The sequence below is a fragment of the Mirounga angustirostris genome, unplaced genomic scaffold (assembly GCF_029215605.1).
Source record: "Mirounga angustirostris isolate CCGP_5_RB_7025 unplaced genomic scaffold, mMirAng1.0.hap1 SCAF_4, whole genome shotgun sequence".
NCBI lineage: Eukaryota > Metazoa > Chordata > Mammalia > Carnivora > Phocidae > Mirounga > Mirounga angustirostris.
In genome coordinates, this window is record NW_026991712.1 from 173,169,736 (window position 1) to 173,186,653 (window position 16,918).

Here is a 16,918-nt window from a genome sequence, read left to right on the forward strand (position 1 = left end):
TCTGAGGGAAATGTACCATTTCTCTTCTACTTTTTGAAGCACTGAAAGTTATTTTCCTTACTCCAGGGGTCTCAGACAACATTCCTTGTTTTATTTTCTCGGGTTCTTCCTTATTTTGTGGGTGCTCATGCACTACAGTCTTCCTACGGTACCAGCTATTACGGCAAGTGCTTTGTAGAATTCTTTCATGTAATCTTTATGACAACTCTCTTAGGTAGGTCCTGTTTGCTATTGTGTCCACTGTGCAAATGAAGAAACTGGCTTAAAGAGGTTAACATATGTACCTGGGTCTGTTTAACACCAACCCCTTTGCTCCTTGCATTGACACTTACCTGTCCTGTGGACAGGTCAGCAGAAAGAAACCAGGTTACCCTCAAGCAAACTGCCCCCAGAGTTCCTCAGTGAGTAGGATGCCAAAGCTTGTCTGGTCCAAAAGCCAATAAGAGAAATAACCATGTGACCCACAGCCCAGCAGATGTCATAAAACAGCCCACCTTATTAGTTGGGGGGAGGGTGTCTCTTGTACCATACATAATAGCTAATTCCTACACAGAATTTACTATACGACAGGTCTAAGAACTGAATATGCTTTAACTCATTTAATCCTCCTAATGACCCAAAGAGAGGGGTTATTCTATTATCCCCATTTTTCAGATGAAGAAACAGAAGCACAGAGAAGTTAAATAACTGCCTAAGGTCACGTGACTAGTATGTGGTAGACTTGGACTTCAAAACAACAGTCTGGCCCCAGGTTTTGTGTGCTTGACTACATGTTTGCTATTTCCCATATAACTTGTAACTCATATTGTTTCCCTTTTTGCTTTGACTGCCAGGAAACTCAGCCATGGTTTTTGTTGGTTTTTTTTTTAAGATTTTATTTATTTATTTGTGTGAGACAGAGAGCACAAGCAGGGGGAGTGGCAGGCAGAGGGAGAAGCAGGCTCCCCGCTGAGCAGGGAGCCCGATGTGGGGCTCGATCCCAGGACCTTGGGATCATGACCTGAGCCCAAGGCAGACACTTAACCGACTGAACTACCCAGGTGTCCCTGTTTTGTTTTTTGTTTTGCTCTACCACAGCGCTATCCTTAGGAAACTTAGCCTAGTATTTCTGCTATAATTAGTCAATTTTTTATCTTTCTTCCCTCCTTCCCCACTGACCTTTGGTCCAGGCCTTCATTACTCGTTGATTTTTGCTCTTCGATTATCCATCAAATAGGCTTGAGGCTGCAATGGAAACTACCTCAAAACACTTTGGGGAATAGGCAGGACAGAATGCATCAATTACATGAACAGAGACAATTTCTGATCAGCTGAGCCAACTGGACACAGTCGGTGCTAGATGGTTATCTTTTGAGCATCTTCCGTGTGACCAACACCATGCTTCATGATGTGGAGTATATAACAATGAATCCAAGTTAGTCCCAGTATTAAATTATACTAACTGCTGTAATAGAGAAATCCTGAAATTTCAATGCCTAAATACAGTGGAAGTTAGTTCACTGAGTGCCCCATTCAGTCAAGTGACTGGGTGAGACCCAGGCTGACCAAGGCTCTGCCACATTTGGTATGTGTCTTCCGAGGTCACCCTAGTGTTGGCATCCAGTTGGCAGGTGATAGAGAAAAGGTAGAGCTCTGAGAAAGCATACATACTTCTTAACTTGGATTTGGCCTGGATATGGCACACTTTGTCTCTGCCCACATCCCACTGGTGAAAATTAGTCACATACTTAATCACAAGGGGTGCTGGAAAATGTAGTGTGGGCTGCTTTTCTCTGAAACAACTCTACCCATGGAAGGTGAACATCTTGGGTGAACAGCTGACATTATTCCAGTTCACAAGGAACTGAACATTTTTGAGCCATTGGTCCTTATAAAATGGCTAAGAATACCATGCAATATATATGGAAGCCACGAGGAGGGAAATGGTCTTCCTTCATTTATAGGGAGCCAGGAGCAAAATGCAGTATTTACATTTTGAACCAAACATATATGTCCAACAGGAGAATGTGCTATTATGGAAGACAGAATTCATCACGATAGAAGTATTCAAACAGAGGCTGAATTTTCACTTGGCTAAAGGTTCTTAGAAGGAGTCAAGCTAGATGCCTCCTACCAGTCCTTCCAACTTTGAGCTTCTGTGCTGGGCTCCACAGTCATCTCTGAGCACCTATTTTGTGCTAAGCTCTAGGTGGGGTTTTGGGGACCCAAAAACAAATGAGACAAGGTTCTGGCCGTCAGGTTACTCAGCTGTAAATGTGTTGAAGTAGGATATCTGGGAAGCAGGTATCCTTCCTGCTTTAGGAAGGAGACCATTCCTTTAATGGTCTGAGCTCTGGAAATGGGAGACTGGGTTTTAATTTCTTTCTTTTTCCTTTCCTTTTTTTTTTTTTTTTTAAGATTTTATTTATTCACTTGAGAGAGAGAGAGAGTGAGAGAGAGCACGAGCAGGGAGGAGAGAGAGAAGCAGGATCCCTGCTGAGCAGGGAGCCCAACATGGGACTCGATCCCGGGACCTTGGGATCATGACCTGAGCTGAGGGCAGACGGTTAACCGACTGAGCCACCCAGGTGCCCCTGGAGTTTATTTCTAACTCTGTTGATTTTAGCTGTGTGACATTGGAGAAGCCACTTGGCCTCTCTGGTTCTCAGTTTTCTCATTTCTAAAATAGGGACAATGTTATCTTCATAGCTTCTGAGGACTTAAATGGCACAATTACATTCAGAGCACTTGTAACACAGTGACATGTAGTAAGCACTTTATTTTAGTCCAAGTAATACGTTAATAATGACCTTGGGTAGGTCATTTCAATTTTGTAAGCCCCCAGCTTTCTCATCCGTAGGATGGAGTTAATGCACTCACACCACGGGGTGGGGGGCTGGAATCTTGCTGTGTTGCGGGGGTCTGCGGTCTGCCGTTTCGTTTCTCGGCGTCCTCCCGGGGTAAGTGGGTCACATCACACCCAGTTCGTAAGGACTGAAAGCTTGGGGATGGCAGTCAGCACCTTCCGGCGGAGAGGAGGAACCTGAGTTAACGAGGACGCGATTTCCTGGCTGCGCTCCCCGGGAAGGAGGTTTGTGCTGGGTCCCATCCCCCGGCCGTCCTGCTCAGGAAACGCGGAGAGAAAGCCAGGAACCAGGCCTGCCAGGCGCCGGGCCCCTCAGCGCCTTCCCTCCTCCCCGGCCCTCGACCGCAGGAAGCCGGCTGGCGGGCACGCCCTGCCCGTGGGTGGGAAAGGCCGCGAGCGCGCCCCGCGCTGCCGGCTTCCCAGGCCCGACCTGCGGCAGGCGCGCCGCCTCCCCCGCCGCCCGCGCTCCCCGCGCAGCGTGCCCGCACGTTGCAATTCACCGAGGCTGAGTCCCCCAGGCGTCGCCGCCCGGCCCGGCTCGGAGCCCACGCCGCTGGGGCTGGGCTGGGGAGGGAGAGGTCGCTGAGGCCTGAGGGTTTGTAGGTGAGTGGTCCAAGGTCACGGCTAGCACACCGCGAGGCGGGAATTCGACCCTCCGTCTGCTGCACTCTGAAGTGTGCGCCTTCCGTCTGCGGTCTGGTCCAGGTTCTTGAGGGGCTCAGGGGGTTCAGGTTCTAGTGGAAGCTCATGAACAGGAGGTCTGAATCCGGGGGCTCCCAGAGGTCTGTGAACCTCTGGATTTTGTGTGTAACATGTGTACTGCCTTTTTGCTCAGAGTTTTAAAGGTGTCAGTGACCCCAAAAGGGTTAAGAACCGTAGCTTTCCAAGGTCACGGGTTCCTCAGTGGGGACTCCAGCTTTACTCCTCAACAGCCTATCTGCACCTTGAAGAATATCTCTGCAGGGCCCTGCTGCTACTCTGGTGGAATTTGGGTTCTCTACAGGATCCCAGGATCTTCCTTCTGGATCTTGAGAATCTTTCCATAGAGTTTCTGGGGTCTCTTTGGGGATTTGCGGTTCCTATGGAATCTTGGAGTCTCTTTTCAGAGGTTCTAGAATCTCACTCTAAGGTCCTATGGTCCTCCATGGTGTGAGTTCTAAACCTGGGCCTTAGGATGCCCTGAAATTGTAGGCAAGGTATTGTGGGTGTGTCATATACATGTAATTCCTGGGAGAGGTTTCATAGATGTCACCAGATTCTCAAAAGGGTATCTGATCCCCAAAGCTGGGAAAAACATTGCTTTAGAGCATCCAGTGTTAAACGGACCTTACTCCTCTTTCACCAATAAGAGTGAGGGAAGAATAAGATGGAGGAGATAGAAGGCAATATTCTCTAGAAGGTGCAGCATGGGCCTTGGAGTCAGGTGTTCCTAGGTTAAAAATCCCAGCTTTTGTGCTTAGCAGCTGTGTGACCTTAAGCAAATTTCTTAGTCTCTCTGAACCTCAAAGCCACCTCCTCCAGGAAGCCTTCCCTGTGTCCTGGATTCAGTTAGGTTCCCACTCCACATCCCCCAAACCTGATGCTCTGTGGTGCTTAATGCAATTGTGTTTAAGTAACGAGTTGTATTTAATGTTATGTTGTCTCTCCACCCCATCAGCCATGCTCCAAGAAGGCAAGGCCCTTTGCTGTCTTATAGTCTTGTGCAGTGCCTGGCCCATGTTAGGCCCTCAGCCATTTATTATGAAATAAATAAAAGACGGAGGGAATGGAGGGCTTCATGCCAGATGCTGCACTGGGGGCAGAAAGGGATCAAAAATGACTAAGTGTCGTTTCTGTCCTGGAGGAGGTCCCAGGCTGGTGGGGGTAATGATAGAGTTCCTGTAAGGAACCCTAAATGTGCTAACGGGGCTTGCGCCAAGAGATCTAAAGATGAGTGAGACTCAGTCCCTCAAGAGTTCATGGAACCACTTCCCTTTGTATTATGTGTTATGACTTAAAAAGCACATACCTTACATAAAATATCTGGGTAAACCCTTATTTTGCAGAGATGGGGATGCAGCTTCTGAGAAGAGTTCAGTGACTTGGCCAAGGCCACCCACGCAATAATGGCTGCCCAAGGACATAAGTCATTCGCTTTGGAAGTCAGCCCACATCCTTTAGGAAATGGGCTTTGATGTTGTGAAGGTCTTGGTTTAGATCCCACTAGATGTGAGACTTTGGGCATGTTACTTTACCTCCCTTGAGCCTTGTTTTCCTAATCTGCAAGGTGGGAATAATGACCTCCATAACCTATATGAGATAGTATCTGTAAAGTGCCCAGTAGGATGCTTCGTTTACAGTAAAGGATCCATAAGTATTTGTTGGATGAATGAATGAAATACACATCTTGGTGGGTGGCCTGCAATGTGAAGGACTGGAAATCATGCCACTGGGGGGACAGTAGGAGAAACGGAGGGCGATTTTATCCCTTCCCACTCTCACTTTCTATGATTCCTATGGAACTTAGCACTGGCCTCAACCACATTGTTATAATTTATTGTTTGCAACCAACAAAAGTGGACCAACACCAGCTTGCTTAGCTTTCCTTTTATACCTATCTTTACTGCATTTTTTCTGATGACCACATAATGTATGCTACTTGTAAAAAATTTAAATTGCAGAAGAGATATGAGGAAAAACAAAAGTGCAAGTTTAGGCACAGTAGACAAAAGATGCTGACATATTGTTATTCTTTGGGAGGGGCACAGGACAGGTAGCAAAAAAATTCTTCCTACTTTAAAGTCTTTCCTACTGGCCTTGCCATGGCTTCTGGAAGTTTTATTAGGAGTCTTGCCTTTGGTTGTAGCATTGAAAGTTCAAGTGTAGCTAAGGGCTGGAGAGTGGGGAGAAGGAGAATTGTCTGGGCAGGGGCTTTCCCTGGAATGAGATGGACACTGTGGAACTTTCTATGGCAGTATGCACAATTGGTTCAGATGCCCACTGCTGATTGCCTTGTAGCTGTGTTTTCATCCCCTCTCCTCTCTCTTAGAATTTAGTAGAGTCTTTTTTTGAAAGTTCCTGCTATACACACACACACCACACAGAAAAGCAAATCAGAAAGAAAAAAGGTGAAAAAAGGTGTATTTTCCACCTTTATGTTTGTACTGAGCATAAAAGTTATAACCATGAGATCCCACTACACCTATAATTCCATACCTTACTCTTATTCTTTTTCTTTTTTTCTTTTTTTAAAGTTTATCTATTTAAGTAATCTCTATCCCCAATGTGGGGCTTAAACTCAAGAGTCACATGCTCCTCCTACTGAGCCAGCCAGGTGCCCCAGACTTTTTCTTTTTTCACTAAAATTTCTTCCTTCCTTAAGAGAGGTATCAGTCTCCAAACACTAGGATGCAACATTGTCAGAAAACTGAGCTTTCTGTTGCACTGTGGAAGCCTTCTACACTGTTGTCTAGTTTTGGCATATTGTCACATGTCCCTTGATCGCCGTTCCAAAGCTCTCTGGGAAATGTGGGTTCAAAACTCTGCCCCTGTACAGACCATTATGAGGGCTACGATTTACATAATATAAAAATAGGAATCCTGAGTCAATGGAGAAATGAAACCAAACTATCTACCAGTTTGATGAAACCAAACTATCAAACCAAACTGTCAACCAGTTAGTTTGATCTTTTATGGAAAAATTGCCTGAGGGCCAATGGGTTATGTGGTGAAAATGTTTGCAGCAGAATTGCTTTGCAGGAAAAGTCCCTAGAACCAAAAATCTACCCCATTCCTTTTACTGACTGAGATGCGTGAGGTCAGGACTCCCTGTTCACCCTACTTTCAGCCCAGAGGCCAGCACAGGACAGGCCTTACTGGGAAGATGTGTTGAAATAGTAATAGCAGCAAAACCATATTGGGGCATGAACGAGGTGCTAGGCTCTAAACTAAGCTCTTCCATGTGTTATTTCATTTAATCCTCACAGCCACTGTATGAGATAGGTACTATTATTATTCCCACTTTTCAGATGAGAGGCTGAGGTGCAGATACTTGAAAGCCTGAGGTCACACAACTGGTAAGTGACAGAGCCGAGATTTGCATCCTGAGCTTTTCTGTGCCAAAGCCTTTGCTGTGAATGAACAAATACGTGATTGATGGGCTTGTGGGTCTTGGAGGGAAAGTTCTACCTTCAGAACCTCCCCTGTATGTCCTAGGTTCTCTCTGCCGATGGTTTGCAATGCTTGGAATCAGCATCCCCACACAGGAGGAACTCAGTAAAGGCCTTTTCTTTGCCTGCAGCAATCCTGTGGCCGTGCCTATTTTTCATGGGAAGTAGCATTTTTTAATCTCCTCTTCTAAAAATAAGCTGCAATTTGTTAGGGGCCCTTGAGAACCAGCCCAGGCATTTCAGGACAGCCATTTGCCTGTCTGCAGCTCAGGAAATTAATCAGAATCCCAAAGCCCTTTCCCTCTTCCCACAGGCCAGCACTCTGGAAACGCCCAGTGCGTTGCTGCAGTTCTCCTCGAGGACTGCAGAGATGCCAAGGGCAGTTGAACACAGATCTATCTCTTTGTCAGGGAAGTGAGAGCAGAAAGGCATGAGGGAGAAGTGGGTCAGCTCTGCTGCAAATAACTTGCAGAGAGAACTTGAAGCTGTCCCCCACTTGGATGGGTGCTGAGTGACAGACACCCTGGGGCGTCAGATGTGACTCTGCAGAATCCCCCCTGCGGTCTAGAAACTGGAGTGTTGGTTTCTGTTCTAATGACAATGTTCTGCAGGCGACTTTTAGTGAGCCTCTTCCTCTCTCGGGACCTCCGAGTCTAACCCTGTGAAATGACTGGGAGGATTATCACTAGGTGTGCTATGTGCTGTTAGGAGCTGGAAATAATATTGATGATAATGATGAAAATAAGAATGACAACTACATCATTTCTGGAACACTGTGCCTGGTGCTTTCCACACAGTGTTTTATGTGATTTCAGAACAAACTCTGCAAGGGCTATATCAATATCCCCATTTTACACATGAGAAGAATGAGGCTCAAAGAGAGCTAGCATGGGCCAGAACACGGGTGTATAATTCCAGGGTTTTCTGGCACCACGAAACATGCGTGGTTTCTGACCTCAAGGAAGTGAGGACGTGCTAAGAAACAAATAGGAGGTCAGTTTGACACAAGTTAAAATGGGTTCATGCCCACATGAGTGTCAAACACAATGCACAGGTATTCGGGGATTGAGAGCAGGGAGAGTGGGCTCCTGGTTGGGGGAAACTAGGAGGAGCTGTAAGTTGAGATGAGACAGCAGGGGAAGAGCATGAGCCATGGGGCAGATGTGGGAAAGCAGTGGGAGTGCGAGTGGAAGTTTGGATAAACTTTACAGTGTGTGTGTGTGTGTGTGTGTGTAAAGGTAGGAAGAGACCAGACCAGGCCAGGGTTTTGGCCCTTATTCCACAGGCAATAAGGAGCTTACACAAGAGATGTCTTAAGAGACTAGCTATGCTGTTGCAGTCAGAGAGGTAGCAACCCTTGGCGCATCTGTGTCCCGGCTTGTGAATGCAGCTCTGTGCCAGCACGTGGGAGGGCATCTATGGGGAGAGTGCATCTGTGGCTGTGGCTGGGTTTGGGCTCCCTTCAAAGGCCCCCTCCCCCCACTTCTCTGGGCCCTAGGTACCTTGCACATAGTAGCTCCACCGGAAATGTGTCATAGAATTATTGGAGGGACTTTTGAGATCATCTGGTCATCACTCCTTCCCATCTTAAAGAAGGTAAAAGTGAGGGACATAGATGGAAGAAGACTTGTCTAGGGTCACACAATGAATTAATAGCAGAGCTGGGGACTGGAACCCATGCCTCTATTCTGAGCGCCTGTTCCACATTTGCTGAGTAATAGAAATAGTATTCGTTGAATGATTACTCCATACCAGGCCCTGGGCTAAACACCTTTACATGGATTATCTCATTTAATCCTCACAACCCTCCTGGGAGTGCCCCTCTTGAAAGCAGGACATCTTTCTTGTCTGCCATTTCGATTTCGCACCGCGCCTAGCACAGGCCCCGGGCACCTAGCTAGGCAAGCAATAAAAACTTGGCAAAGTCCAAGTCCTGGGAAGGGGGTTAAAGAACGGAGGGGGCGGGACTGTCGGTCAGCCCCGCCCCTCACAACAGGCCCCGCCTTCCAGGGCGCTGACGTCACAACTGGCCCCGCCCCTCATTGTCAGTCCCGGGGAGCCGGAGGAGGCGCCGGCCGCCGGGAGCCGAGCGCTGGACCCCTCGGCGGGCGGGAGCGCGGGCCGGAGTCGCCGAGGTGAGGGGTTCGCGGTGAGGCGGCGGGCGCGCGGCGCGGGAGGCTGGGGCGGGCGGGCGGGGGCGGAGGAGGGCGGCCGAAGGGGGCGGCCTGCCCGGGCAAGGGGTCGGGGCACCCAGGGGCGACAGGACAGAATCCGTGGGCGCACCCGGGGAAGGGCTGGGGGGGGGGTATGGAGTTGAGGCGGGGGGCAGTTGGAGCGGAATTTTGGAGAAAGTGCTCACAAGGGGAGATTTTTTGGGGCGAGACCTTGAGAAATTTCTTGGAGTTGGAAATTTTTCTGTTGGAGGGGGAGGGAAGGTTCTGAGAGACTTTTGGTGGGAGCGAGAATCTGAGGAGAATGTTTGGGGCAGAGAGCCGAGGGGACATTTTCGGGGGGCGGAGGAGAGTTTCGGGTCGAGTTTGGGCTTCAGGGGGAGGGAGCGCGGTGGGGGCGGGGAGCGGCGGGCCGGGCGGGGGGCCGGGACCGCCGGGGAGGGGGCTGCGCGGGGCCCGCGGGCACCCGGGAGGAAGGAAGTGATCTTACAGGAAGAGCCCGGGAGCTCCCGAGGAGGAGGAGGACGAGGACGAGGAGGACGAGGAGGAGGAGGGACGTTTGGGAGCGCTCGGGCCGGGCTGCGGGACCCGGCTGCGGGGGCGCGGGCCGGCTGGGGAGGGGTCCCGCCGCCGCCGCCGCCGCAGCTGTCGGCCCGCCGCGCCGGCCCGCGTCCCGGCCGATGCTGGTCTCGCAGCCAGACCGCTGGGCCGGGAAGGAATTCGAGGCATTCGCTTTGTTTAAGTTGCCAGTAGACAGTCCTTAGGACTAATTAATGGTGGAATCTGCAGGGGGACGCGGGCGAGCCGGGCCCGGGCCGCCCCCCGCCCGCCGCTGCCGCCGCCGCCGCCGCCGCCGCGGTGAACTTTCCGCAGCGCGCGCGGCCCGCCTCCCTGCGCACCCCCGCCCCTGGCCGGGCGGGGAAGGAGCCATGGCTTCCCGAAGCGCAGGAATGAAGTGCGGTTTCTGGGGCTCGTGGCCTCTGGCTGCGGAGGCTGCCTGCGGGGAAGCCGGCGTCCCGGAGCGGCCGGGCTGGGGGTTCGCAGCCCGCGTGGGAGCTCTCAGAGGGGCCTGCGGTTTCTCTTAATAACGTTGGAGAAGGCTCTGCGAGCCGAGAAAGACCATCTTGCTTTGCAGCATCTGTTTCTTCGTCGCGTCAGCCCCTTTCCTAACACAGCAGAGCTTGTTGTGGCTTGTTTCGGAAATGCCGAGACCAGTGCTCACGCTTAAGGGTGGGAGAAGGGAAGAGACTAGGCGCCCCCCCCACCCCCATAACCCTGCAGTGTAATCTCCAGAAAGCTAGAAATTGCTTGCAGATTCTTCCGTCACACCTTCACTGACTTGAATGACCTTGGGAAAGGAATTGTGCTTCTGAGCTCCTGGTGCCTTATCTGTTGATTGAGGAGAAAATACCCTCTGGACCTCCCTGCCTTATGGGGATATTTTGAGAGGTGGGGTTAGTTCAGGGCATTTTACGGACTGCTGCAGTTCTGGCCTAAGGAGCTGGATTAGAGTCAGAGTTAGGGGAATTCAGATCCCCTAGTAAGATTTTATTAGCTCAGATTAGGTAGGGAAGGACAGGTTTGGATTTTAGGAGGATATTTCCCTTCGGAGAATCTGTACAGTATGTTCCAGATTGCATTCTGTCACTTTGTGTGCAGCTTTGGTGGCATTCGTGTGGTTAAATTAAGTAACTCCGTAGAAAACTCTTCTGTCAGAAATACTTATTTTGCTCAAGATTCCCCTTGGGGCAGATTAAGGTTTTGCTTAATTTACTCAGAAGAATTTTCCAGGTTTCTAAAATTAAATCACTTTTCTAAACATAGTAACTAAAGTTTGAAAAACTGGAAATAGTGGGATGGGGAGGGAGTTGATTAGAGTATGAACAAGGCAGCAAATACAGATTCATTGTTGTTCTGTGATTACTAACAGGGATTATGAATTAGCCTTGATTAATAGGTATTTTCTTACTCCTAAATAGTTTAAGACCAAGAAAGGGAGCTTACTTTGTTGAGTTGCCTACTGTGTGCCCAGGATTTGTGCTAGGTGGTATATATCTCCTATAATTTTCACAACAATGCTGTGAGGTGGTAGTTGGCATCCCTGCTTCACAGATGGGCAAACTGAAGGTCAGAAGGTAAAATGACTTCCCCAAGTTTACACATACAGCTGGTAAGAAGTGGAGCTGGAATTCAAACCCAAGCCTGTTTCTGAGGTCCATGATTATCTCCATTGTGCACACTGCATTACTTTCTAGGCCTTTGCCTCAGCCACTGGGTCACATTGGACTGTAGAGTAAGTCAGTTAAGTCTATTCCCCCAGTAGCGTTGCCTTCTTTTTCTTCCAGCAATGTTGTCAGTATGCTTTTGAGATGTTCTTGGTTTTTGGTAGAAAAACAAACATACAAGGTTGTGCTAGTGGTGTGTCCTATGTACAGTAGGTGCTTAATAAATATATATATATATAGCTGTATTTTTTACGATGGAAGCATTTGTATTGAAACGCAGATACCTGGGTGATCACAGATTTCATTTATATAATGGAGAATGATGGATAGCTAGTGGTCCTACTATAGAGGCCATCATTAAGGTGACATTCATGATCAGAAGCAAGAACCATTTTTCATGTAATACGGCTTTTTGGGACAGTGTCAGCTTCTGAGTAAGGCACATTACTTACAGGTAGGACCCAGATAGTCAAGCTGAGAGATTTGGTATAAACTTGGAAGCACATAATAGATGCTCAGTAAATATTTGCTGAAGAAATACATGCATTCTTTTAAAAAAAAAATCAACTTTATTGAGGTGTAATTTACATACAATAAAATTCATCAGTTTTAAGTGTGCAGTTTGATGAGCTTTGACAAATGTATGCAGTTGTGTAATCCCCACAACTGCCATCATTTGTTTAAACTGTGTGTTGTGTTTAAGGTATTGGTTAGCAAAGTGATCCCTGGGAATGTTGTGAAGTTTCTGTGTTCCTGATTCAAACCGGTGAGATCAGAGTGAGTACTAGAGAGTCAGTATGCCGACTTTGTAGGAAACAGGGAAACCTTTGGTATTTATTGGTGAGGTGCATGAGAAGAATAAGAGAGGTAGAGATAGGGATACTTGGCAGAAAGAAATTCATGAGGGACCAGGTTTTCATTTTAGGACGAGGATATACGTTGGGGGGGAAATTACACAAAGATTTATTTTATTTATTTATTTATTTATTTATTTATTTATTTATTTATTTATTTATTTATTTATTTAAAGATTTTATTTTTTTTATTTATTCATGAGAGACAGAGAGACAGGCAGAGGGAGAAGCAGGCTCCCCGCGGAGCAGGGAGCCCGATGCGGGACTCGATCCCAGGACCCTGGGATCATGACCTGAGCCGAAGGCAGATGCTTAACCGACTGAGCCACCCAGGCGTCCCTACCCAAAGATTTATTAAGGAGTTGAACTTGTATTTTTGTTTCCTTTTTGAAATGGTACCTTCTGAAATATAAAACTTCAGCATCTTCGGCTATACTTAAGTGCTTTACACCTTATAGTTCAAATAATTCTTAAGGGTGGGGATGCTATAAAATAATAGAAGGCCTTGCCCTTCCCCCTATGGCAGAATATCCTTAGTGTTTATCTCTAGCTTATTTTAGTTAATATTCCACAAAGGGAATACATCAGTTAGAAATTGTGTCTTTCTTGGAAGACATAAGATTATTTTTTCCTTGTCATAATTTTTATTTATTTATTTTTTTATTTGAGACAGAGACAGACTGGGTCGGGGGGAGGAGTAGAGGGGAGAGGAAGAGGGAGAGAAGCAGACTCTGCGCTGAGCAGGACATGGTACTTGATCTCACCACCCCAAGATCATGGACCTTAGCTGAAATCAAGAGTCAGATGCTTAACTGACTGAGCTACCTAGGCACTCCTCCTTCTCATAATTTCTTAGGTCACTGAACCTGTCCCAATCTGCTGCTATAGCTCAAGTCTGTCTTAGAAAAAGTTTGAAGCCTCTGTTGCCCAGCTTCTAGAAGCAACCCCATTTAAAAAAAAAAAAAGATTTTTATATATTTATTCAGAGAATGAGCATGCGCGAGTGGGGATGGAAGGGGGAGAGGGAGAGAGAGTCTCAAGCAGACTCTGTGCTGGTTGAGGGGCTTGATATCAGGACCCTGAGGTCATGACCTGAGCCGAAATCAGGAGTCTGATGCTTAACCTACTGAGCCATCCAGGTGCCCCTAGAAGCAGTCCCATTTTTTTTTTTTTTTAAGATTTTATTTATTTAACAGAGAGAGACACAGCGAGAGAGGGAACACAAGCAGGGGGAGTGGGAAAGGGAGAAGCAGGCTTCCCGCCAAGCAGGGAGCCCGATGCGGGCCTCCATCCCGGGACCCTGGGATCATGACCTGAGCCGAAGGCAGACGCTTAACGACTGAGCCACCCAGGCGCCCGCAGTCCCATTTTTATATCTTACTCCTTGTATCTCTTTGTCCATTCTGTTTCTACATGTTGACTTTTATAACCCTTCTCTCCCACCTGTCAGTCTTGAGAATGGAAGCTCATCAGCCGTGGGCCCTCCGTATATCATTAGGAAATAATAATTAAATTAAAATACCAGTCTACCAACTCAATATTTTGGGTGATAATAGGGAGAAAAGAATAACTGTGCGGTAGTCATTATCCTCTTTATACGTGAGGAAGCTGAGCTCAGAGCAGTTACTGCCAGAGCTAGTGAGGGGCAGAGACCATTGATTTGAACTCAGAGTGATTGGTACTCAAGTTTGGGATCAGTTTCGTTACACTCTCTGTGTATTTGGGTTGGGGGAGCAAGGGAAGAGCTTGGAAATACCATATTAAAAATATAAGCCAAAACATAAACAAGCATTGCAAATCTTTTAGGCTTTGCTATGTGTTATTTTATTTTATTTTATTTTATTTTTTAAGATTTTATTCCTTTATTTGAGAAACAGAGCACAAACAGGGAGGAGGGTCAGAGGGAGAGGGAGAAGCAGATGCAGACTCTCCAGAGGAGCAGGGAGCTGGACACGGGGCTCCAGCCCAGGACCCTGAGATCACGACCTGAGCTGAAGGCAGACGCCCAACCCACCGAGCCACGAAGGCGCCCTCCCCCCCATTTTTTTTTTTAATAAAGATTTTATTGGGATGCCTGGGTGCCTCAGTCCATTAAGCGTCTGCCTTTGGCTCAGGTCATGATCCCAGGGTCCTGGAATCCAGTCCCACATCAGGCTTCTTGCTCAGCAGGGAGTCTGCTTCTCCCTTTGCCTGCTGCTCCCCCTGCTTGTGCGCTCTTTCTCTCTGACAAATAAATAAATAAAATCTTTAAACAACAACAGAAAGATTTTATTTTTTTGAGTGTGTGCATGCGCATGTATATATATAAAGAGTACAATTTGATTTTTTTTTTTTTTACAAACTGAATATATCCGTGGAACCAGCACCTAGATCAAAACAGTATTACTCGTACCCAGAAGCCCCCACCAAGTTCCTTTCCAGTTCCTGTCTCCCTTCCATCTCCCAGCATGACTTCTAACAGCATATGTTAATTTTGCCTGTTTTGTACTTTCGCAAAAATGGAACGCATACAGCAGATACTCTTTTGGGTCTGGTTCCTTTTATTCAACAGTATGTTTATGAGTATGAAAAAACTTTTAAGGGTTTTCTTTAGGGCTTGGGATAAAATCCAAATTCAAACTCTTTATTTTGGCTTATGATGTCTTACATAACCTGGTCCTGCCTACCTTTCCAGCTTCACCTTATACCAATCTTGTTGCCCATTATGCTTCAATCACACCAGCTTCTTATTTATCCTTAACAAGCTCTTTCCTACCACAGGGCCTTTATACGTGTGGCTCTCTCTTCCTTGAACACCCTTTTCCCTGCTCTTTGCCTGGCTGCCTCTTTCAAGCCTCAGCATATAGAGCAGAGATACTCTCCCTCATTATTTTATCCTGCTAGTCCTTTTCCGTTATTCCCTGTTACTGGAGTCTGTTGCCTCCCTTCATAGCACCTATTAGTTTATAATGATACATCTGTTTGCATGATTATTATCTGCCTTCCCCATAGACTTCACAAGAGCGGGGAACTCATCTGTTTTGTTCATCAGTGTATACCCAGTACCTGACACGGTGAATGACATGTAGTAGGTATTTAATAAATATTTAATGACCACATTCCCAATTCAGCATCTTTGTTCCCATTATCTTTTGTCCTTTTCTTATGCTGTTTAACTATTTAAACTTTTCCATCCTTCAAGGCTCAGCTCAGTTCCTTTCTATGAAGTCTGTGTTGACTTTGCAGTAGTAAATCTTTCTTCTCTAAAATTTTGACATTTATTGCTGATAGCCCTCATGTTCTTGGTAAGTCACACTAGCATGTATCTTATCTACCTAATTGGATCCAAAGCTCCCCCCCACCCGCCAAATCTTGCAGCTTGTAATGCCAGTACCCCTTATATTCTTGGTCAGTTTTACTAGTTTGTATCTTTACCTAATTTGATCAGAAGCTTCTTCATTAGAAGCTAAGTTGTTTTAGCTGGAAACTCCCCTTTGCACATAGGCCCTTGGTAGAATTTTTTTTTTAATTTTATTTAGTTTTTTTTTAAGATTTATTTATTTATTTATTAGAGAGAGAGAGAGAGCATGAGAGCGGGGAAGGTCAGAGGGAGAAGCAGACTCCCCGCCGAGCAGGGAGCCCGATGTGGGACTAGATCCCGGGACTTCAGGATCATGACCTGAGCCAAAGGCAGTCGCCTAACCAACTGAGCCACCCAGGCGCCCTAAGATTTTATTTATTTATTTGACAGAGAGAGACAGAGCGAGAGGGAACACAAGCAGGGGGAGTGGGAGAGGGAGAAGCAGGCTTCCCATGGAGCAGGGAGCCCGATGTGGGGCTCGATCCCAATCAGGACCTGAACCGAAGGCAGACGCTTAATGACTGAGCCACCCAGGCGCCCCCCTCAGAATTTTTGATGATTGATCATAATGATGCTTATGCATAGGTAGCGGTTTTAATTTCTTAGGCTTATTAACATGGACTCTTTTGCTTCTCCCTCTCTTCCCCCTGCTTGTGCTCTCTGTCAAATGAATAAATAAAATCTTTAAAAAAATGGACTCTTTATTAGAATTCTTAGTGTTTTCTCTAATCCAGAGGTTGGGAGTGCTCCAACTGCTTCAGGTTGGTAGGCAATTATCAGGGTGTGAAAGTACAGGAGTCCAGTCCTGGTACCACAAAGCAGATACTCCTTTGGAATCTGTCACTGGCAAAGAACTAACTATGTGCAGTTCTTTCTTAGAAAGATGCTTAATCGGGGCGCCTGGGTGGCTCAGTCGTTAAGCGTCTGCCTTTGGCTCAGGTCATGATCTCAGGGTCCTGGGATCAAGCCCCGCATCGGGCTCCCTGCTCTGCGGGAAGCCTGCTTCTCCCTCTCCCCCTCCCCCTGCTTGTGTTCCCTCTCTTGCTGTGTGTCTCTCTGTCAAATAAATAAATAAAATCTTTAAAAAAAAAAAAAAGATGCTTAATCAGTGCTTGTCTAATGCTCTCAGATTGGAGTTATTAACTGAAATGAGAGACTAGGTAATACCTCACTTGAACTATTTTGTTGAATAACATTTTATTTTAATGTCAAGGATGACTCCAAGCCAGTTACCTTCTCTACCAGCTACCTTCTCTGACTTGCCAGTGAGCTCTCTAAGTAGTAATTCTTCCTCTTTTATTAAAGGCAGAAGAATGTAAGTACTAATATTATACA

At 46.9% G+C, this 16,918-nt stretch overlaps 1 protein-coding gene across 7 annotated transcripts in view; it reads left to right on the forward strand.

Moving 5' to 3' along the window:
- The first annotated feature begins 3,256 nt into the window (after nucleotides 1-3,256).
- LUZP1 (leucine zipper protein 1) overlaps nucleotides 3,257-16,918 on the forward strand; it is a 121,522-nt gene continuing 107,860 nt past the window's right edge. For 5 of the 7 annotated variants that reach the window (XR_010411061.1, XR_006794633.2, XM_064589778.1 and 2 more), the window contains exon 1: nucleotides 9,012-9,128. The gene's annotated coding sequence lies outside the window, so the exon portion shown is untranslated. Of the gene's footprint in view, nucleotides 3,449-9,011; nucleotides 9,129-16,918 lie in introns of those variants that run through there. The other 2 variants (XM_045898478.3, XM_064589779.1) reach the window with 2 other exon arrangements.